General features: G+C 45.7%; 12 non-coding genes and 5 pseudogenes across 12 annotated transcripts; all 17 read right to left on the reverse strand.

Moving 5' to 3' along the window:
• Positions 1-712: 712 nt before the first annotated feature.
• LOC141228748 (U2 spliceosomal RNA) lies at positions 713-903 on the reverse strand. The gene has a single exon (XR_012295549.1). It is a non-coding gene; the product is annotated as a U2 spliceosomal RNA (small nuclear RNA).
• Positions 904-2018: 1115 nt separating this feature from the next.
• Positions 2019-2209, reverse strand: LOC141228749 (U2 spliceosomal RNA). The gene has a single exon (XR_012295550.1). It is a non-coding gene; the product is annotated as a U2 spliceosomal RNA (small nuclear RNA).
• Positions 2210-3324: 1115 nt separating this feature from the next.
• LOC141228750 (U2 spliceosomal RNA) lies at positions 3325-3515 on the reverse strand. The gene has a single exon (XR_012295551.1). It is a non-coding gene; the product is annotated as a U2 spliceosomal RNA (small nuclear RNA).
• Positions 3516-4630: 1115 nt separating this feature from the next.
• On the reverse strand, positions 4631-4821 carry LOC141228751 (U2 spliceosomal RNA). Its single transcript, XR_012295552.1, has one exon. It is a non-coding gene; the product is annotated as a U2 spliceosomal RNA (small nuclear RNA).
• A 1115-nt stretch (positions 4822-5936) lies between these two features.
• LOC141228452 (U2 spliceosomal RNA) lies at positions 5937-6131 on the reverse strand. Its single transcript, XR_012295325.1, has one exon. It is a non-coding gene; the product is annotated as a U2 spliceosomal RNA (small nuclear RNA).
• Positions 6132-6926: 795 nt separating this feature from the next.
• On the reverse strand, positions 6927-7018 carry LOC141228519 (U2 spliceosomal RNA; annotated as a pseudogene).
• Positions 7019-8139: 1121 nt separating this feature from the next.
• Positions 8140-8330, reverse strand: LOC141228753 (U2 spliceosomal RNA). The gene has a single exon (XR_012295554.1). It is a non-coding gene; the product is annotated as a U2 spliceosomal RNA (small nuclear RNA).
• Positions 8331-9445: 1115 nt separating this feature from the next.
• LOC141228382 (U2 spliceosomal RNA) lies at positions 9446-9650 on the reverse strand (annotated as a pseudogene).
• A 762-nt stretch (positions 9651-10412) lies between these two features.
• On the reverse strand, positions 10413-10504 carry LOC141228520 (U2 spliceosomal RNA; annotated as a pseudogene).
• A 1112-nt stretch (positions 10505-11616) lies between these two features.
• On the reverse strand, positions 11617-11807 carry LOC141228754 (U2 spliceosomal RNA). Its single transcript, XR_012295555.1, has one exon. It is a non-coding gene; the product is annotated as a U2 spliceosomal RNA (small nuclear RNA).
• A 1115-nt stretch (positions 11808-12922) lies between these two features.
• Positions 12923-13113, reverse strand: LOC141228755 (U2 spliceosomal RNA). Its single transcript, XR_012295556.1, has one exon. It is a non-coding gene; the product is annotated as a U2 spliceosomal RNA (small nuclear RNA).
• Positions 13114-14228: 1115 nt separating this feature from the next.
• On the reverse strand, positions 14229-14419 carry LOC141228756 (U2 spliceosomal RNA). The gene has a single exon (XR_012295557.1). It is a non-coding gene; the product is annotated as a U2 spliceosomal RNA (small nuclear RNA).
• Positions 14420-15534: 1115 nt separating this feature from the next.
• LOC141228757 (U2 spliceosomal RNA) lies at positions 15535-15725 on the reverse strand. Its single transcript, XR_012295558.1, has one exon. It is a non-coding gene; the product is annotated as a U2 spliceosomal RNA (small nuclear RNA).
• Positions 15726-16840: 1115 nt separating this feature from the next.
• LOC141228758 (U2 spliceosomal RNA) lies at positions 16841-17031 on the reverse strand. Its single transcript, XR_012295559.1, has one exon. It is a non-coding gene; the product is annotated as a U2 spliceosomal RNA (small nuclear RNA).
• A 1121-nt stretch (positions 17032-18152) lies between these two features.
• LOC141228759 (U2 spliceosomal RNA) lies at positions 18153-18343 on the reverse strand. Its single transcript, XR_012295560.1, has one exon. It is a non-coding gene; the product is annotated as a U2 spliceosomal RNA (small nuclear RNA).
• Positions 18344-19458: 1115 nt separating this feature from the next.
• On the reverse strand, positions 19459-19663 carry LOC141228383 (U2 spliceosomal RNA; annotated as a pseudogene).
• Positions 19664-20425: 762 nt separating this feature from the next.
• LOC141228521 (U2 spliceosomal RNA) lies at positions 20426-20517 on the reverse strand (annotated as a pseudogene).
• Between the last annotated feature and the right edge of the window lie 1023 nt (positions 20518-21540).

The raw sequence follows: 21540 nt of genomic DNA on the forward strand, positions 1-21540 counted from the left end.
CTATTATGACACGCGCAGCCAGCGTTCCATTGCCACATTCCATCTACTGCAGGCAGGATACCTGGCTGGCTGAATGTCGCTGAGAAGCTCACAGAGACCGCCATAAGCAACAGTTTAACAGAATGCCACAGACTAATCAACCAAACTTTTTGGGTTGGGTTCTCTTTTATAGTCTGCAGGCATTAAATGAAAGAAGTCAGTGTTCCAGCAGAAGGAGACAACGTTTCAGAAAAGGCATTGTAGCAAACCAAAAAAGAAATTTTAAGCGCAGCAGAGTAACCAGCGCACATACCTGTTAGCTCAGGTGAGTTTAAAAGGCTGCTGTTGATAACAAGGGCATTTGCTAAATAGATGGTGTGTGTGCAACAATATACTGAAAGGTCAATTATATTCTGCAGCTTATCTCACCACCTGTAGTTATTTAGGTGAAAGCTCCAAAATGCTTGCCTAATATGTCTGTTTATCCAAAAGGAAGTAAAAAGGGAGAGCTAGAAAGATAGCATTGCATCACATTACATGGCAATGCAATGCACAGTTGCTGAAGTTGAACCAAAATGAGCTTGTAATCTGGCTTCTGCAACTTTGAACATGAAAAATCCAATGAGGAGAAGAAAAGCAAAGCCAAAGAGTCCATCCCAAAATCCGACAAACAAGCAAAATGAACAAAAAACATTGAATTCAATTCTTTCTGATTTTAGAAACTGCATTAAAGAAGGGGTGCACCGGTCCTGGAGATACTGCAATACCAGGTCAATGCGTGGAGTGGACAGAGCAAGCTCTTTTTCCATCTCCCTGTTCTAAAAATCCATTTAATATATGGTCCCCAGATAGGGGACGTATCAGATATTAAACTGATAAGAACAGATACTACACTTGATCTTAGCCAAAAGGCCGAGAAGCGATAACCAGAATTGGTTTCAAACTACGGAGCCACCCAAGGATCCTGAAAAGTCCATTTGTGGAGATGAGCTCCTGGACTCCCGTTAAGAAGACATGTTGTCAACCTCTAGATCCCTTACATGCCTGCACTTTTCGGCTTGCTGCTGCTGCAATCCACGCGTTTTAGATCTGCATAACTCCACCTCTTTAAACACAGCACCTTCACCCCCTGCTGTTCCCACCCGCCTCAACACCGTTGGAAGGGAGGAGAACCAATTAAGGCGGGGGGTGGGGTGGAACGAGCAGCTGTCTACCCTTAGCAGGAGGGCTCCTGATTACATACCTCTCCTGCTGCTGCTGCTGCTGGCTGTCCAGCAGCAGACTGAAGGTGGCTGCTGCTGTGCACAGGTATATAAAGGCTCAGAGCCTATTATGACACGCGCAGCCAGCGTTCCATTGCCACATTCCATCTACTGCAGGCAGGATACCTGGCTGGCTGAATGTCGCTGAGAAGCTCACAGAGACCGCCATAAGCAACAGTTTAACAGAATGCCACAGACTAATCAACCAAACTTTTTGGGTTGGGTTCTCTTTTATAGTCTGCAGGCATTAAATGAAAGAAGTCAGTGTTCCAGCAGAAGGAGACAACGTTTCAGAAAAGGCATTGTAGCAAACCAAAAAAGAAATTTTAAGCGCAGCAGAGTAACCAGCGCACATACCTGTTAGCTCAGGTGAGTTTAAAAGGCTGCTGTTGATAACAAGGGCATTTGCTAAATAGATGGTGTGTGTGCAACAATATACTGAAAGGTCAATTATATTGTGCAGCTTATCTCACCACCTGTAGTTATTTAGGTGAAAGCTCCAAAATGCTTGCCTAATATGTCTGTTTATCCAAAAGGAAGTAAAAAGGGAGAGCTAGAAAGATAGCATTGCATCACATTACATGGCAATGCAATGCACAGTTGCTGAAGTTGAACCAAAATGAGCTTGTAATCTGGCTTCTGCAACTTTGAACATGAAAAATCCAATGAGGAGAAGAAAAGCAAAGCCAAAGATTCCATCCCAAAATCCGACAAACAAGCAAAATGAACAAAAAACATTGAATTCAATTCTTTCTGATTTTAGAAACTGCATTAAAGAAGGGGTGCACCGGTCCTGGAGATACTGCAATACCAGGTCAATGCGTGGAGTGGACAGAGCAAGCTCTTTTTCCATCTCCCTGTTCTAAAAATCCATTTAATATATGGTCCCCAGATAGGGGACGTATCAGATATTAAACTGATAAGAACAGATACTACACTTGATCTTAGCCAAAAGGCCGAGAAGCGATAACCAGAATTGGTTTCAAACTACGGAGCCACCCAAGGATCCTGAAAAGTCCATTTGTGGAGATGAGCTCCTGGACTCCCGTTAAGAAGACATGTTGTCAACCTCTAGATCCCTTACATGCCTGCACTTTTCGGCTTGCTGCTGCTGCAATCCACGCGTTTTAGATCTGCATAACTCCACCTCTTTAAACACAGCACCTTCACACCCTGCTGTTCCCACCCGCCTCAACACCGTTGGAAGGGAGGAGAACCAATTAAGGCGGGGGGTGGGGTGGAACGAGCAGCTGTCTACCCTTAGCAGGAGGGCTCCTGATTACATACCTCTCCTGCTGCTGCTGCTGCTGGCTGTCCAGCAGCAGACTGAAGGTGGCTGCTGCTGTGCACAGGTATATAAAGGCTCAGAGCCTATTATGACACGCGCAGCCAGCGTTCCATTGCCACATTCCATCTACTGCAGGCAGGATACCTGGCTGGCTGAATGTCGCTGAGAAGCTCACAGAGACCGCCATAAGCAACAGTTTAACAGAATGCCACAGACTAATCAACCAAACTTTTTGGGTTGGGTTCTCTTTTATAGTCTGCAGGCATTAAATGAAAGAAGTCAGTGTTCCAGCAGAAGGAGACAACGTTTCAGAAAAGGCATTGTAGCAAACCAAAAAAGAAATTTTAAGCGCAGCAGAGTAACCAGCGCACATTCCTGTTAGCTCAGGTGAGTTTAAAAGGCTGCTGTTGATAACAAGGGCATTTGCTAAATAGATGGTGTGTGTGCAACAATATACTGAAAGGTCAATTATATTGTGCAGCTTATCTCACCACCTGTAGTTATTTAGGTGAAAGCTCCAAAATGCTTGCCTAATATGTCTGTTTATCCAAAAGGAAGTAAAAAGGGAGAGCTAGAAAGATAGCATTGCATCACATTACATGGCAATGCAATGCACAGTTGCTGAAGTTGAACCAAAATGAGCTTGTAATCTGGCTTCTGCAACTTTGAACATGAAAAATCCAATGAGGAGAAGAAAAGCAAAGCCAAAGAGTCCATCCCAAAATCCGACAAACAAGCAAAATGAACAAAAAACATTGAATTCAATTCTTTCTGATTTTAGAAACTGCATTAAAGAAGGGGTGCACCGGTCCTGGAGATACTGCAATACCAGGTCAATGCGTGGAGTGGACAGAGCAAGCTCTTTTTCCATCTCCCTGTTCTAAAAATCCATTTAATATATGGTCCCCAGATAGGGGACGTATCAGATATTAAACTGATAAGAACAGATACTACACTTGATCTTAGCCAAAAGGCCGAGAAGCGATAACCAGAATTGGTTTCAAACTACGGAGCCACCCAAGGATCCTGAAAAGTCCAATTGTGGAGATGAGCTCCTGGACTCCCGTTAAGAAGACATGTTGTCAACCTCTAGATCCCTTACATGCCTGCACTTTTCGGCTTGCTGCTGCTGCAATCCACGCGTTTTAGATCTGCATAACTCCACCTCTTTAAACACAGCACCTTCACACCCTGCTGTTCCCACCCGCCTCAACACCGTTGGAAGGGAGGAGAACCAATTAAGGCGGGGGGTGGGGTGGAACGAGCAGCTGTCTACCCTTAGCAGGAGGGCTCCTGATTACATACCTCTCCTGCTGCTGCTGCTGCTGGCTGTCCAGCAGCAGACTGAAGGTGGCTGCTGCTGTGCACAGGTATATAAAGGCTCAGAGCCTATTATGACACGCGCAGCCAGCGTTCCATTGCCACATTCCATCTACTGCAGGCAGGATACCTGGCTGGCTGAATGTCGCTGAGAAGCTCACAGAGACCGCCATAAGCAACAGTTTAACAGAATGCCACAGACTAATCAACCAAACTTTTTGGGTTGGGTTCTCTTTTATAGTCTGCAGGCATTAAATGAAAGAAGTCAGTGTTCCAGCAGAAGGAGACAACGTTTCAGAAAAGGCATTGTAGCAAACCAAAAAAGAAATTTTAAGCGCAGCAGAGTAACCAGCGCACATTCCTGTTAGCTCAGGTGAGTTTAAAAGGCTGCTGTTGATAACAAGGGCATTTGCTAAATAGATGGTGTGTGTGCAACAATATACTGAAAGGTCAATTATATTGTGCAGCTTATCTCACCACCTGTAGTTATTTAGGTGAAAGCTCCAAAATGCTTGCCTAATATGTCTGTTTATCCAAAAGGAAGTAAAAAGGGAGAGCTAGAAAGATAGCATTGCATCACATTACATGGCAATGCAATGCACAGTTGCTGAAGTTGAACCAAAATGAGCTTGTAATCTGGCTTCTGCAACTTTGAACATGAAAAATCCAATGAGGAGAAGAAAAGCAAAGCCAAAGAGTCCATCCCAAAATCCGACAAACAAGCAAAATGAACAAAAAACATTGAATTCAATTCTTTCTGATTTTAGAAACTGCATTAAAGAAGGGGTGCACCGGTCCTGGAGATACTGCAATACCAGGTCAATGCGTGGAGTGGACAGAGCAAGCTCTTTTTCCATCTCCCTGTTCTAAAAATCCATTTAATATATGGTCCCCAGATAGGGGACGTATCAGATATTAAACTGATAAGAACAGATACTACACTTGATCTTAGCCAAAAGGCCGAGAAGCGATAACCAGAATTGGTTTCAAACTACGGAGCCACCCAAGGATCCTGAAAAGTCCAATTGTGGAGATGAGCTCCTGGACTCCCGTTAAGAAGACATGTTGTCAACCTCTAGATCCCTTACATGCCTGCACTTTTCGGCTTGCTGCTGCTGCAATCCACGCGTTTTAGATCTGCATAACTCCACCTCTTTAAACACAGCACCTTCACCCCCTGCTGTTCCCACCCGCCTCAACACCGTTGGAAGGGAGGAGAACCAATTAAGGTGGGGGGTGGGGTGGAACGAGCAGCTGTCTACCCTTAGCAGGAGAGCTCCTGATTACATACCTCTCCTGCTGCTGCTGCTGCTGGCTGTCCAGCAGCAGACTGAAGGTGGCTGCTGCTGTGCACAGGTATATAAAGGCTCAGAGCCTATTATGACACGCGCAGCCAGCGTTCCATTGCCACATTCCATCTACTGCAGGCAGGATACCTGGCTGGCTGAATGTCGCTGAGAAGCTCACAGAGACCGCCATAAGCAACAGTTTAACAGAATGCCACAGACTAATCAACCAAACTTTTTGGGTTGGGTTCTCTTTTATAGTCTGCAGGCATTAAATGAAAGAAGTCAGTGTTCCAGCAGAAGGAGACAACGTTTCAGAAAAGGCATTGTAGCAAACCAAAAAAGAAATTTTAAGCGCAGCAGAGTAACCAGCGCACATACCTGTTAGCTCAGGTGAGTTTAAAAGGCTGCTGTTGATAACAAGGGCATTTGCTAAATAGATGGTGTGTGTGCAACAATATACTGAAAGGTCAATTATATTGTGCAGCTTATCTCACCACCTGTAGTTATTTAGGTGAAAGCTCCAAAATGCTTGCCTAATATGTCTGTTTATCCAAAAGGAAGTAAAAAGGGAGAGCTAGAAAGATAGCATTGCATCACATTACATGGCAATGCAATGCACAGTTGCTGAAGTTGAACCAAAATGAGCTTGTAATCTGGCTTCTGCAACTTTGAACATGAAAAATCCAATGAGGAGAAGAAAAGCAAAGCCAAAGAGTCCATCCCAAAATCCGACAAACAAGCAAAATGAACAAAAAACATTGAATTCAATTCTTTCTGATTTTAGAAACTGCATTAAAGAAGGGGTGCACCGGTCCTGGAGATACTGCAATACCAGGTCAATGCGTGGAGTGGACAGAGCAAGCTCTTTTTCCATCTCCCTGTTCTAAAAATCCATTTAATATATGGTCCCCAGATAGGGGACGTATCAGATATTAAACTGATAAGAACAGATTTTTTTTTTTTTTTTTTTTTTTTTTTTTTCGAAAGCCCGAATTCGTGTACAAAACCCGAGTGCGCTTAAAAAAGTGACAAGTGCCACAAAAAAAGTGCACTAGGATGCTGGTCTTCTTGAAACCCTCTCCAAAAGGAGAAGGGTCCCCCAAACCATTCCCCGTCCCTCCGAGCCAGAAGGCCACAGCGAGGAACAGGGACAAATAGCCACCTCCAGCCGGAGCCAGAGGCGACCCAATCTTACCCCCAGCACCTGCCCGAGTTCTCACCCGAGCAAGGCACTGGGAGCCAAAGACTGTGCTCCCCTCCCGGAAGAGGGGAGCCAACAACGCTCTCCTCCCGAAAGAGGAGAGCCAAGGGGGTTCAGGGGGGAGCGGAACCTGATGGCCACACACTCCCCCCCTAGACCTGCCAAGAGAGGAACCCGTAAGGGAACCGCATCCCGACAAAATCCTAGTAGGACGTAACACACGTGAATAAGTGGACACACAGTGACAAAGAAATTTAAATAAATAGTGAAGGTTTCACAGTATAATACTGCCCGGACCTTCGACCGGGAATTGAAAAATTCCCCATCCTAAGGCCAGAAGGCCCAGAATAAGGGTGTGTGTGAAGAAAGAAATATTGAAGTGCTAGTGCAAATGTGCCATAAACTCAAGTGGGGTTCCCAATCCCAGTGAGTTAAGGCACCCCAGGGTCACCACTCCTGGGGCACTTCACACTTCGGGCTTTCGATCTTCCCCGGCCCAATGGCGTCGCTCCTGGGGGGCCATGCTTTCCACCAGATGACTATATTAGCCACCTGGCGTACTAACAAGCGCCTAAACCCCAGTGTGCATAATGTATCAATCTACTAGGGCGGCCAACATCCAAAACCGCCTTTTCGAAAGATACTACACTTGATCTTAGCCAAAAGGCCGAGAAGCGATAACCAGAATTGGTTTCAAACTACGGAGCCACCCAAGGATCCTGAAAAGTCCATTTGTGGAGATGAGCTCCTGGACTCCCGTTAAGAAGACATGTTGTCAACCTCTAGATCCCTTACATGCCTGCACTTTTCGGCTTGCTGCTGCTGCAATCCACGCGTTTTAGATCTGCATAACTCCACCTCTTTAAACACAGCACCTTCACCCCCTGCTGTTCCCACCCGCCTCAACACCGTTGGAAGGGAGGAGAACCAATTAAGGCGGGGGGTGGGGTGGAACGAGCAGCTGTCTACCCTTAGCAGGAGGGCTCCTGATTACATACCTCTCCTGCTGCTGCTGCTGCTGCTGCTGGCTGTCCAGCAGCAGACTGAAGGTGGCTGCTGCTGTGCACAGGTATATAAAGGCTCAGAGCCTATTATGACACGCGCAGCCAGCGTTCCATTGCCACATTCCATCTACTGCAGGCAGGATACCTGGCTGGCTGAATGTCGCTGAGAAGCTCACAGAGACTGCCATAAGCAACAGTTTAACAGAATGCCACAGACTAATCAACCAAACTTTTTGGGTTGGGTTCTCTTTTATAGTCTGCAGGCATTAAATGAAAGAAGTCAGTGTTCCAGCAGAAGGAGACAACGTTTCAGAAAAGGCATTGTAGCAAACCAAAAAAGAAATTTTAAGCGCAGCAGAGTAACCAGCGCACATACCTGTTAGCTCAGGTGAGTTTAAAAGGCTGCTGTTGATAACAAGGGCATTTGCTAAATAGATGGTGTGTGTGCAACAATATACTGAAAGGTCAATTATATTGTGCAGCTTATCTCACCACCTGTAGTTATTTAGGTGAAAGCTCCAAAATGCTTGCCTAATATGTCTGTTTATCCAAAAGGAAGTAAAAAGGGAGAGCTAGAAAGATAGCATTGCATCACATTACATGGCAATGCAATGCACAGTTGCTGAAGTTGAACCAAAATGAGCTTGTAATCTGGCTTCTGCAACTTTGAACATGAAAAATCCAATGAGGAGAAGAAAAGCAAAGCCAAAGAGTCCATCCCAAAATCCGACAAACAAGCAAAATGAACAAAAAACATTGAATTCAATTCTTTCTGATTTTAGAAACTGCATTAAAGAAGGGGTGCACCGGTCCTGGAGATACTGCAATACCAGGTCAATGCGTGGAGTGGACAGAGCAAGCTCTTTTTCCATCTCCCTGTTCTAAAAATCCATTTAATATATGGTCCCCAGATAGGGGACGTATCAGATATTAAACTGATAAGAACAGATACTACACTTGATCTTAGCCAAAAGGCCGAGAAGCGATAACCAGAATTGGTTTCAAACTACGGAGCCACCCAAGGATCCTGAAAAGTCCATTTGTGGAGATGAGCTCCTGGACTCCCGTTAAGAAGACATGTTGTCAACCTCTAGATCCCTTACATGCCTGCACTTTTCGGCTTGCTGCTGCTGCAATCCACGCGTTTTAGATCTGCATAACTCCACCTCTTTAAACACAGCACCTTCACCCCCTGCTGTTCCCACCCGCCTCAACACCGTTGGAAGGGAGGAGAACCAATTAAGGCGGGGGGTGGGGTGGAACGAGCAGCTGTCTACCCTTAGCAGGAGGGCTCCTGATTACATACCTCTCCTGCTGCTGCTGCTGCTGGCTGTCCAGCAGCAGACTGAAGGTGGCTGCTGCTGTGCACAGGTATATAAAGGCTCAGAGCCTATTATGACACGCGCAGCCAGCGTTCCATTGCCACATTCCATCTACTGCAGGCAGGATACCTGGCTGGCTGAATGTCGCTGAGAAGCTCACAGAGACCGCCATAAGCAACAGTTTAACAGAATGCCACAGACTAATCAACCAAACTTTTTGGGTTGGGTTCTCTTTTATAGTCTGCAGGCATTAAATGAAAGAAGTCAGTGTTCCAGCAGAAGGAGACAACGTTTCAGAAAAGGCATTGTAGCAAACCAAAAAAGAAATTTTAAGCGCAGCAGAGTAACCAGCGCACATACCTGTTAGCTCAGGTGAGTTTAAAAGGCTGCTGTTGATAACAAGGGCATTTGCTAAATAGATGGTGTGTGTGCAACAATATACTGAAAGGTCAATTATATTGTGCAGCTTATCTCACCACCTGTAGTTATTTAGGTGAAAGCTCCAAAATGCTTGCCTAATATGTCTGTTTATCCAAAAGGAAGTAAAAAGGGAGAGCTAGAAAGATAGCATTGCATCACATTACATGGCAATGCAATGCACAGTTGCTGAAGTTGAACCAAAATGAGCTTGTAATCTGGCTTCTGCAACTTTGAACATGAAAAATCCAATGAGGAGAAGAAAAGCAAAGCCAAAGAGTCCATCCCAAAATCCGACAAACAAGCAAAATGAACAAAAAACATTGAATTCAATTCTTTCTGATTTTAGAAACTGCATTAAAGAAGGGGTGCACCGATCCTGGAGATACTGCAATACCAGGTCAATGCGTGGAGTGGACAGAGCAAGCTCTTTTTCCATCTCCCTGTTCTAAAAATCCATTTAATATATGGTCCCCAGATAGGGGACGTATCAGATATTAAACTGATAAGAACAGATTCTCTTTTGAAAGCCCGAATTCGTGTACAAAACCCGAGTGCGCTTAAAAAAGTGACAAGTGCCACAAAAAAAGTGCACTAGGATGCTGGTCTTCTTGAAACCCTCTCCAAAAGGAGAAGGGTCCCCCAAACCATTCCCCGTCCCTCCGAGCCAAAAGGCCACAGCGAGGAACAGGGACAAAAAGCCACCTCCAGCCGAAGCCAGAGGCGACCCAATCTTACCCCCAGCACCTGCCCGAGTTCTCACCCGAGCAAGGCACTGGGAGCCAAAGACTGTGCTCCCCTCCCGGAAGAGGGGAGCCAACAACGCTCTCCTCCCGAAAGAGGAGAGCCAGGGGGGTTCAGGGGGGAGCGGAACCTGATGGCCACACACTCCCCCCCTAGACCTGCCAAGAGAGGAACCCGTAAGGGAACCGCATCCCGACAAAATCCTAGTAGGACGTGACACACGTGAATAAGTGGACACACAGTGACAAAGAAATTAAATAAATAGTGAAGGTTTCACAGTATAATACTGCCCGGACCTTCGACCGGGAATTGAAAAATTCCCCATCCTAAGGCCAGAAGGCCCGGAATAAGGGTGTGTGCGAAGAAAGAAAATTTGAAGTGCTTGTGCAAATGTGCCATAAACTCAAGTGGGGTTCCCAATCCCAGTGAGTTAAGGCACCCCAGGGTCACCACTCCTGGGGCACTTCACACTTCGGGCTTTCGATCTTCCCCGGCCCAATGGCGTCGATCCTGGGGGGCCATGCTTTCCACCAGATGACTATATTAGCTACCTGGCGTACTAACAAGCGCCTAAACCCCAGTGTGCATAATGTATCAATCTACTAGGGCGGCCAACATCCAAAACCGCCTTTTCGAAAGATACTACACTTGATCTTAGCCAAAAGGCCGAGAAGCGATAATCAGATTTGGTTTCAAACTACGGAGCCACCCAAGGATCCTGAAAAGTCCATTTGTGGAGATGAGCTCCTGGACTCCCGTTAAGAAGACATGTTGTCAACCTCTAGATCCCTTACATGCCTGCACTTTTCGGCTTGCTGCTGCTGCAATCCACGCGTTTTAGATCTGCATAACTCCACCTCTTTAAACACAGCACCTTCACCCCCTGCTGTTCCCACCCGCCTCAACACCGTTGGAAGGGAGGAGAACCAATTAAGGCGGGGGGTGGGGTGGAACGAGCAGCTGTCTACCCTTAGCAGGAGGGCTCCTGATTACATACCTCTCCTGCTGCTGCTGCTGGCTGTCCAGCAGCAGACTGAAGGTGGCTGCTGCTGTGCACAGGTATATAAAGGCTCAGAGCCTATTATGACACGCGCAGCCAGCGTTCCATTGCCACATTCCATCTACTGCAGGCAGGATACCTGGCTGGCTGAATGTCGCTGAGAAGCTCACAGAGACCGCCATAAGCAACAGTTTAACAGAATGCCACAGACTAATCAACCAAACTTTTTGGGTTGGGTTCTCTTTTATAGTCTGCAGGCATTAAATGAAAGAAGTCAGTGTTCCAGCAGAAGGAGACAACGTTTCAGAAAAGGCATTGTAGCAAACCAAAAAAGAAATTTTAAGCGCAGCAGAGTAACCAGCGCACATACCTGTTAGCTCAGGTGAGTTTAAAAGGCTGCTGTTGATAACAAGGGCATTTGCTAAATAGATGGTGTGTGTGCAACAATATACTGAAAGGTCAATTATATTGTGCAGCTTATCTCACCACCTGTAGTTATTTAGGTGAAAGCTCCAAAATGCTTGCCTAATATGTCTGTTTATCCAAAAGGAAGTAAAAAGGGAGAGCTAGAAAGATAGCATTGCATCACATTACATGGCAATGCAATGCACAGTTGCTGAAGTTGAACCAAAATGAGCTTGTAATCTGGCTTCTGCAACTTTGAACATGAAAAATCCAATGAGGAGAAGAAAAGCAAAGCCAAAGAGTCCATCCCAAAATCCGACAAACAAGCAAAATGAACAAAAAACATTGAATTCAATTCTTTCTGATTTTAGAAACTGCATTAAAGAAGGGGTGCACCGGTCCTGGAGATACTGCAATACCAGGTCAATGCGTGGAGTGGACAGAGCAAGCTCTTTTTCCATCTCCCTGTTCTAAAAATCCATTTAATATATGGTCCCCAGATAGGGGACGTATCAGATATTAAACTGATAAGAACAGATACTACACTTGATCTTAGCCAAAAGGCCGAGAAGCGATAACCAGAATTGGTTTCAAACTACGGAGCCACCCAAGGATCCTGAAAAGTCCATTTGTGGAGATGAGCTCCTGGACTCCCGTTAAGAAGACATGTTGTCAACCTCTAGATCCCTTACATGCCTGCACTTTTCGGCTTGCTGCTGCTGCAATCCACGCGTTTTAGATCTGCATAACTCCACCTCTTTAAACACAGCACCTTCACCCCCTGCTGTTCCCACCCGCCTCAACACCGTTGGAAGGGAGGAGAACCAATTAAGGCGGGGGGTGGGGTGGAACGAGCAGCTGTCTACCCTTAGCAGGAGGGCTCCTGATTACATACCTCTCCTGCTGCTGCTGCTGCTGGCTGTCCAGCAGCAGACTGAAGGTGGCTGCTGCTGTGCACAGGTATATAAAGGCTCAGAGCCTATTATGACACGCGCAGCCAGCGTTCCATTGCCACATTCCATCTACTGCAGGCAGGATACCTGGCTGGCTGAATGTCGCTGAGAAGCTCACAGAGACCGCCATAAGCAACAGTTTAACAGAATGCCACAGACTAATCAACCAAACTTTTTGGGTTGGGTTCTCTTTTATAGTCTGCAGGCATTAAATGAAAGAAGTCAGTGTTCCAGCAGAAGGAGACAACGTTTCAGAAAAGGCATTGTAGCAAACCAAAAAAGAAATTTTAAGCGCAGCAGAGTAACCAGCGCACATACCTGTTAGCTCAGGTGAGTTTAAAAGGCTGCTGTTGATAACAAGGGCATTTGCTAAATAGATGGCGTGTGTGCAACAATATACTGAAAGGTCAATTATATTGTGCAGCTTATCTCACCACCTGTAGTTATTTAGGTGAAAGCTCCAAAATGCTTGCCTAATATGTCTGTTTATCCAAAAGGAAGTAAAAAGGGAGAGCTAGAAAGATAGCATTGCATCACATTACATGGCAATGCAATGCACAGTTGCTGAAGTTGAACCAAAACGAGCTTGTAATCTGGCTTCTGCAACTTTGAACATGAAAAATCCAATGAGGAGAAGAAAAGCAAAGCCAAAGAGTCCATCCCAAAATCCGACAAACAAGCAAAATGAACAAAAAACATTGAATTCAATTCTTTCTGATTTTAGAAACTGCATTAAAGAAGGGGTGCACCGGTCCTGGAGATACTGCAATACCAGGTCAATGCGTGGAGTGGACAGAGCAAGCTCTTTTTCCATCTCCCTGTTCTAAAAATCCATTTAATATATGGTCCCCAGATAGGGGACGTATCAGATATTAAACTGATAAGAACAGATACTACACTTGATCTTAGCCAAAAGGCCGAGAAGCGATAACCAGAATTGGTTTCAAACTACGGAGCCACCCAAGGATCCTGAAAAGTCCATTTGTGGAGATGAGCTCCTGGACTCCCGTTAAGAAGACATGTTGTCAACCTCTAGATCCCTTACATGCCTGCACTTTTCGGCTTGCTGCTGCTGCAATCCACGCGTTTTAGATCTGCATAACTCCACCTCTTTAAACACAGCACCTTCACCCCCTGCTGTTCCCACCCGCCTCAACACCGTTGGAAGGGAGGAGAACCAATTAAGGCGGGGGGTGGGGTGGAACGAGCAGCTGTCTACCCTTAGCAGGAGTGCTCCTGATTACATACCTCTCCTGCTGCTGCTGCTGCTGGCTGTCCAGCAGCAGACTGAAGGTGGCTGCTGCTGTGCACAGGTATTTAAAGGCTCAGAGCCTATTATGACACGCGCAGCCAGCGTTCCATTGCCACATTCCATCTACTGCAGGCAGGATACCTGGCTGGCTGAATGTCGCTGAGAAGCTCACAGAGACCGCCATAAGCAACAGTTTAACAGAATGCCACAGACTAATCAACCAAACTTTTTGGGTTGGGTTCTCTTTTATAGTCTGCAGGCATTAAATGAAAGAAGTCAGTGTTCCAGCAGAAGGAGACAACGTTTCAGAAAAGGCATTGTAGCAAACCAAAAAAGAAATTTTAAGCGCAGCAGAGTAACCAGCGCACATACCTGTTAGCTCAGGTGAGTTTAAAAGGCTGCTGTTGATAACAAGGGCATTTGCTAAATAGATGGTGTGTGTGCAACAATATACTGAAAGGTCAATTATATTGTGCAGCTTATCTCACCACCTGTAGTTATTTAGGTGAAAGCTCCAAAATGCTTGCCTAATATGTCTGTTTATCCAAAAGGAAGTAAAAAGGGAGAGCTAGAAAGATAGCATTGCATCACATTACATGGCAATGCAATGCACAGTTGCTGAAGTTGAACCAAAATGAGCTTGTAATCTGGCTTCTGCAACTTTGAACATGAAAAATCCAATGAGGAGAAGAAAAGCAAAGCCAAAGAGTCCATCCCAAAATCCGACAAACAAGCAAAATGAACAAAAAACATTGAATTCAATTCTTTCTGATTTTAGAAACTGCATTAAAGAAGGGGTGCACCGGTCCTGGAGATACTGCAATACCAGGTCAATGCGTGGAGTGGACAGAGCAAGCTCTTTTTCCATCTCCCTGTTCTAAAAATCCATTTAATATATGGTCCCCAGATAGGGGACGTATCAGATATTAAACTGATAAGAACAGATACTACACTTGATCTTAGCCAAAAGGCCGAGAAGCGATAACCAGAATTGGTTTCAAACTACGGAGCCACCCAAGGATCCTGAAAAGTCCATTTGTGGAGATGAGCTCCTGGACTCCCGTTAAGAAGACATGTTGTCAACCTCTAGATCCCTTACATGCCTGCACTTTTCGGCTTGCTGCTGCTGCAATCCACGCGTTTTAGATCTGCATAACTCCACCTCTTTAAACACAGCACCTTCACCCCCTGCTGTTCCCACCCGCCTTAACACCGTTGGAAGGGAGGAGAACCAATTAAGGCGGGGGGTGGGGTGGAACGAGCAGCTGTCTACCCTTAGCAGGAGTGCTCCTGATTACATACCTCTCCTGCTGCTGCTGCTGCTGGCTGTCCAGCAGCAGACTGAAGGTGGCTGCTGCTGTGCACAGGTATTTAAAGGCTCAGAGCCTATTATGACACGCGCAGCCAGCGTTCCATTGCCACATTCCATCTACTGCAGGCAGGATACCTGGCTGGCTGAATGTCGCTGAGAAGCTCACAGAGACCGCCATAAGCAACAGTTTAACAGAATGCCACAGACTAATCAACCAAACTTTTTGGGTTGGGTTCTCTTTTATAGTCTGCAGGCATTAAATGAAAGAAGTCAGTGTTCCAGCAGAAGGAGACAACGTTTCAGAAAAGGCATTGTAGCAAACCAAAAAAGAAATTTTAAGCGCAGCAGAGTAACCAGCGCACATACCTGTTAGCTCAGGTGAGTTTAAAAGGCTGCTGTTGATAACAAGGGCATTTGCTAAATAGATGGTGTGTGTGCAACAATATACTGAAAGGTCAATTATATTGTGCAGCTTATCTCACCACCTGTAGTTATTTAGGTGAAAGCTCCAAAATGCTTGCCTAATATGTCTGTTTATCCAAAAGGAAGTAAAAAGGGAGAGCTAGAAAGATAGCATTGCATCACATTACATGGCAATGCAATGCACAGTTGCTGAAGTTGAACCAAAATGAGCTTGTAATCTGGCTTCTGCAACTTTGAACATGAAAAATCCAATGAGGAGAAGAAAAGCAAAGCCAAAGAGTCCATCCCAAAATCCGACAAACAAGCAAAATGAACAAAAAACATTGAATTCAATTCTTTCTGATTTTAGAAACTGCATTAAAGAAGGGGTGCACCGGTCCTGGAGATACTGCAATACCAGGTCAATGCGTGGAGTGGACAGAGCAAGCTCTTTTTCCATCTCCCTGTTCTAAAAATCCATTTAATATATGGTCCCCAGATAGGGGACGTATCAGATATTAAACTGATAAGAACAGATACTACACTTGATCTTAGCCAAAAGGCCGAGAAGCGATAACCAGAATTGGTTTCAAACTACGGAGCCACCCAAGGATCCTGAAAAGTCCATTTGTGGAGATGAGCTCCTGGACTCCCGTTAAGAAGACATGTTGTCAACCTCTAGATCCCTTACATGCCTGCACTTTTCGGCTTGCTGCTGCTGCAATCCACGCGTTTTAGATCTGCATAACTCCACCTCTTTAAACACAGCACCTTCACCCCCTGCTGTTCCCACCCGCCTCAACACCGTTGGAAGGGAGGAGAACCAATTAAGGCGGGGGGTGGGGTGGAACGAGCAGCTGTCTACCCTTAGCAGGAGGGCTCCTGATTACATACCTCTCCTGCTGCTGCTGCTGCTGGCTGTCCAGCAGCAGACTGAAGGTGGCTGCTGCTGTGCACAGGTATATAAAGGCTCAGAGCCTATTATGACACGCGCAGCCAGCGTTCCACTGCCACATTCCATCTACTGCAGGCAGGATACCTGGCTGGCTGAATGTCGCTGAGAAGCTCACAGAGACCGCCATAAGCAACAGTTTAACAGAATGCCACAGACTAATCAACCAAACTTTTTGGGTTGGGTTCTCTTTTATAGTCTGCAGGCATTATATGAAAGAAGTCAGTGTTCCAGCAGAAGGAGACAACGTTTCAGAAAAGGCATTGTAGCAAACCAAAAAAGAAATTTTAAGCGCAGCAGAGTAACCAGCGCACATACCTGTTAGCTCAGGTGAGTTTAAAAGGCTGCTGTTGATAACAAGGGCATTTGCTAAATAGATGGTGTGTGTGCAACAATATACTGAAAGGTCAATTATATTGTGCAGCTTATCTCACCACCTGTAGTTATTTAGGTGAAAGCTCCAAAATGCTTGCCTAATATGTCTGTTTATCCAAAAGGAAGTAAAAAGGGAGAGCTAGAAAGATAGCATTGCATCACATTACATGGCAATGCAATGCACAGTTGCTGAAGTTGAACCAAAATGAGCTTGTAATCTGGCTTCTGCAACTTTGAACATGAAAAATTCAATGAGGAGAAGAAAAGCAAAGCTAAAGAGTCCATCCCAAAATCCGACAAACAAGCAAAATGAACAAAAAACATTGAATTCAATTCTTTCTGATTTTAGAAACTGCATTAAAGAAGGGGTGCACCGGTCCTGGAGATACTGCAATACCAGGTCAATGCGTGGAGTGGACAGAGCAAGCTCTTTTTCCATCTCCCTGTTCTAAAAATCCATTTAATATATGGTCCCCAGATAGGGGACGTATCAGATATTAAACTGATAAGAACAGATACTACACTTGATCTTAGCCAAAAGGCCGAGAAGCGATAACCAGAATTGGTTTCAAACTACGGAGCCACCCAAGGATCCTGAAAAGTCCATTTGTGGAGATGAGCTCCTGGACTCCCGTTAAGAAGACATGTTGTCAACCTCTAGATCCCTTACATGCCTGCACTTTTCGGCTTGCTGCTGCTGCAATCCACGCGTTTTAGATCTGCATAACTCCACCTCTTTAAACACAGCACCTTCACCCCCTGCTGTTCCCACCCGCCTCAACACCGTTGGAAGGGAGGAGAACCAATTAAGGCGGGGGGTGGGGTGGAACGAGCAGCTGTCTACCCTTAGCAGGAGGGCTCCTGATTACATACCTCTCCTGCTGCTGCTGCTGCTGCTGCTGGCTGTCCAGCAGCAGACTGAAGGTGGCTGCTGCTGTGCACAGGTATATAAAGGCTCAGAGCCTATTATGACACGCGCAGCCAGCGTTCCATTGCCACATTCCATCTACTGCAGGCAGGATACCTGGCTGGCTGAATGTCGCTGAGAAGCTCACAGAGACTGCCATAAGCAACAGTTTAACAGAATGCCACAGACTAATCAACCAAACTTTTTGGGTTGGGTTCTCTTTTATAGTCTGCAGGCATTAAATGAAAGAAGTCAGTGTTCCAGCAGAAGGAGACAACGTTTCAGAAAAGGCATTGTAGCAAACCAAAAAAGAAATTTTAAGCGCAGCAGAGTAACCAGCGCACATACCTGTTAGCTCAGGTGAGTTTAAAAGGCTGCTGTTGATAACAAGGGCATTTGCTAAATAGATGGTGTGTGTGCAACAATATACTGAAAGGTCAATTATATTGTGCAGCTTATCTCACCACCTGTAGTTATTTAGGTGAAAGCTCCAAAATGCTTGCCTAATATGTCTGTTTATCCAAAAGGAAGTAAAAAGGGAGAGCTAGAAAGATAGCATTGCATCACATTACATGGCAATGCAATGCACAGTTGCTGAAGTTGAACCAAAATGAGCTTGTAATCTGGCTTCTGCAACTTTGAACATGAAAAATCCAATGAGGAGAAGAAAAGCAAAGCCAAAGAGTCCATCCCAAAATCCGACAAACAAGCAAAATGAACAAAAAACATTGAATTCAATTCTTTCTGATTTTAGAAACTGCATTAAAGAAGGGGTGCACCGGTCCTGGAGATACTGCAATACCAGGTCAATGCGTGGAGTGGACAGAGCAAGCTCTTTTTCCATCTCCCTGTTCTAAAAATCCATTTAATATATGGTCCCCAGATAGGGGACGTATCAGATATTAAACTGATAAGAACAGATACTACACTTGATCTTAGCCAAAAGGCCGAGAAGCGATAACCAGAATTGGTTTCAAACTACGGAGCCACCCAAGGATCCTGAAAAGTCCATTTGTGGAGATGAGCTCCTGGACTCCCGTTAAGAAGACATGTTGTCAACCTCTAGATCCCTTACATGCCTGCACTTTTCGGCTTGCTGCTGCTGCAATCCACGCGTTTTAGATCTGCATAACTCCACCTCTTTAAACACAGCACCTTCACCCCCTGCTGTTCCCACCCGCCTCAACACCGTTGGAAGGGAGGAGAACCAATTAAGGCGGGGGGTGGGGTGGAACGAGCAGCTGTCTACCCTTAGCAGGAGGGCTCCTGATTACATACCTCTCCTGCTGCTGCTGCTGCTGGCTGTCCAGCAGCAGACTGAAGGTGGCTGCTGCTGTGCACAGGTATATAAAGGCTCAGAGCCTATTATGACACGCGCAGCCAGCGTTCCATTGCCACATTCCATCTACTGCAGGCAGGATACCTGGCTGGCTGAATGTCGCTGAGAAGCTCACAGAGACCGCCATAAGCAACAGTTTAACAGAATGCCACAGACTAATCAACCAAACTTTTTGGGTTGGGTTCTCTTTTATAGTCTGCAGGCATTAAATGAAAGAAGTCAGTGTTCCAGCAGAAGGAGACAACGTTTCAGAAAAGGCATTGTAGCAAACCAAAAAAGAAATTTTAAGCGCAGCAGAGTAACCAGCGCACATACCTGTTAGCTCAGGTGAGTTTAAAAGGCTGCTGTTGATAACAAGGGCATTTGCTAAATAGATGGTGTGTGTGCAACAATATACTGAAAGGTCAATTATATTGTGCAGCTTATCTCACCACCTGTAGTTATTTAGGTGAAAGCTCCAAAATGCTTGCCTAATATGTCTGTTTATCCAAAAGGAAGTAAAAAGGGAGAGCTAGAAAGATAGCATTGCATCACATTACATGGCAATGCAATGCACAGTTGCTGAAGTTGAACCAAAATGAGCTTGTAATCTGGCTTCTGCAACTTTGAACATGAAAAATCCAATGAGGAGAAGAAAAGCAAAGCCAAAGAGTCCATCCCAAAATCCGACAAACAAGCAAAATGAACAAAAAACATTGAATTCAATTCTTTCTGATTTTAGAAACTGCATTAAAGAAGGGGTGCACCGATCCTGGAGATACTGCAATACCAGGTCAATGCGTGGAGTGGACAGAGCAAGCTCTTTTTCCATCTCCCTGTTCTAAAAATCCATTTAATATATGGTCCCCAGATAGGGGACGTATCAGATATTAAACTGATAAGAACAGATTCTCTTTTGAAAGCCCGAATTCGTGTACAAAACCCGAGTGCGCTTAAAAAAGTGACAAGTGCCACAAAAAAAGTGCACTAGGATGCTGGTCTTCTTGAAACCCTCTCCAAAAGGAGAAGGGTCCCCCAAACCATTCCCCGTCCCTCCGAGCCAAAAGGCCACAGCGAGGAACAGGGACAAAAAGCCACCTCCAGCCGAAGCCAGAGGCGACCCAATCTTACCCCCAGCACCTGCCCGAGTTCTCACCCGAGCAAGGCACTGGGAGCCAAAGACTGTGCTCCCCTCCCGGAAGAGGGGAGCCAACAACGCTCTCCTCCCGAAAGAGGAGAGCCAGGGGGGTTCAGGGGGGAGCGGAACCTGATGGCCACACACTCCCCCCCTAGACCTGCCAAGAGAGGAACCCGTAAGGGAACCGCATCCCGACAAAATCCTAGTAGGACGTGACACACGTGAATAAGTGGACACACAGTGACAAAGAAATTAAATAAATAGTGAAGGTTTCACAGTATAATACTGCCCGGACCTTCGACCGGGAATTGAAAAATTCCCCATCCTAAGGCCAGAAGGCCCGGAATAAGGGTGTGTGCGAAGAAAGAAAATTTGAAGTGCTTGTGCAAATGTGCCATAAACTCAAGTGGGGTTCCCAATCCCAGTGAGTTAAGGCACCCCAGGGTCACCACTCCTGGGGCACTTCACACTTCGGGCTTTCGATCTTCCCCGGCCCAATGGCGTCGATCCTGGGGGGCCATGCTTTCCACCAGATGACTATATTAGCTACCTGGCGTACTAACAAGCGCCTAAACCCCAGTGTGCATAATGTATCAATCTACTAGGGCGGCCAACATCCAAAACCGCCTTTTCGAAAGATACTACACTTGATCTTAGCCAAAAGGCCGAGAAGCGATAATCAGATTTGGTTTCAAACTACGGAGCCACCCAAGGATCCTGAAAAGTCCATTTGTGGAGATGAGCTCCTGGACTCCCGTTAAGAAGACATGTTGTCAACCTCTAGATCCCTTACATGCCTGCACTTTTCGGCTTGCTGCTGCTGCAATCCACGCGTTTTAGATCTGCATAACTCCACCTCTTTAAACACAGCACCTTCACCCCCTGCTGTTCCCACCCGCCTCAACACCGTTGGAAGGGAGGAGAACCAATTAAGGCGGGGGGTGGGGTGGAACGAGCAGCTGTCTACCCTTAGCAGGAGGGCTCCTGATTACATACCTCTCCTGCTGCTGCTGCTGGCTGTCCAGCAGCAGACTGAAGGTGGCTGCTGCTGTGCACAGGTATATAAAGGCTCAGAGCCTATTATGACACGCGCAGCCAGCGTTCCATTGCCACATTCCATCTACTGCAGGCAGGATACCTGGCTGGCTGAATGTCGCTGAGAAGCTCACAGAGACCGCCATAAGCAACAGTTTAACAGAATGCCACAGACTAATCAACCAAACTTTTTGGGTTGGGTTCTCTTTTATAGTCTGCAGGCATTAAATGAAAGAAGTCAGTGTTCCAGCAGAAGGAGACAACGTTTCAGAAAAGGCATTGTAGCAAACCAAAAAAGAAATTTTAAGCGCAGCAGAGTAACCAGCGCACATACCTGTTAGCTCAGGTGAGTTTAAAAGGCTGCTGTTGATAACAAGGGCATTTGCTAAATAGATGGTGTGTGTGCAACAATATACTGAAAGGTCAATTATATTGTGCAGCTTATCTCACCACCTGTAGTTATTTAGGTGAAAGCTCCAAAATGCTTGCCTAATATGTCTGTTTATCCAAAAGGAAGTAAAAAGGGAGAGCTAGAAAGATAGCATTGCATCACATTACATGGCAATGCAATGCACAGTTGCTGAAGTTGAACCAAAATGAGCTTGTAATCTGGCTTCTGCAACTTTGAACATGAAAAATCCAATGAGGAGAAGAAAAGCAAAGCC

This window comes from Phyllobates terribilis, unplaced genomic scaffold, assembly GCF_046119375.1.
Source record: "Phyllobates terribilis strain yellow unplaced genomic scaffold, ASM4611937v1 Scaffold_437__1_contigs__length_1545540, whole genome shotgun sequence".
Taxonomy (NCBI): Eukaryota; Metazoa; Chordata; class Amphibia; order Anura; family Dendrobatidae; genus Phyllobates; species Phyllobates terribilis.